Consider the following 622-nt stretch of genomic DNA (forward strand, 5'->3'; position numbering starts at 1 on the left):
GTAATGAATAACAGGAGGCAGTGAGCGTAACGCCGCCTGCTGCTGACTGTATTAACACACACTGGAGGCTTTCATGAAGCTGTCAGTAATTAAGTACATTAATTAGCAATTTGGCAGAAAGTGTCTCAGGTACTTCTGGAACAACCTCGTTTGTTTCTGCCGCTCACAGTTTTCAGTTTTAGCTGCTCAGTTTGAGGGGAAACACAACAGTATCATCAGTATTTTGATGTTAAGTTAACAATTTTTCTCATTAATGCAGCGTGGCAGACATTGTCCGTTTGTTCAGTTTCCATCATAAAGCTCGACTCTGGTGGGACTCAAACCCACAACCTTTGAATTGCTGATCCTTGACTAGAAGTCCAATGCGCTATCCATTGCGCCACAGAGCTGCCTGCCTGTGTAGAGACATGTGAGGACAAAGCAGCTACAGCAAAATGCTGGCTTTATTTCAATCAATCAATCAATCAATTAATCAATCAATCAATCAATCAAGACATTATTTGTATAGCACTTTTTATACATATAGCAAAATACAACAACATACAACAAAAGTGTAACAGTGCAAACAAATAACAAATAAGTAAATAACAAAATATATAATAATGATTCTACTAATAATAGT

General features: G+C 37.6%; 1 non-coding gene across 1 annotated transcript; it reads right to left on the reverse strand.

Moving 5' to 3' along the window:
• Nucleotides 1–302: 302 nt before the first annotated feature.
• On the reverse strand, nt 303–389 carry trnar-ucu. The gene is given in 2 exon segments: nt 303–338; nt 353–389. It is a non-coding gene; the product is annotated as a tRNA-Arg (tRNA).
• Nucleotides 390–622: the final 233 nt, after the last annotated feature.

The sequence above is a fragment of the Plectropomus leopardus genome, unplaced genomic scaffold (genome assembly GCF_008729295.1).
Source record: "Plectropomus leopardus isolate mb unplaced genomic scaffold, YSFRI_Pleo_2.0 unplaced_scaffold19785, whole genome shotgun sequence".
Lineage (NCBI taxonomy): Eukaryota > Metazoa > Chordata > Actinopteri > Perciformes > Serranidae > Plectropomus > Plectropomus leopardus.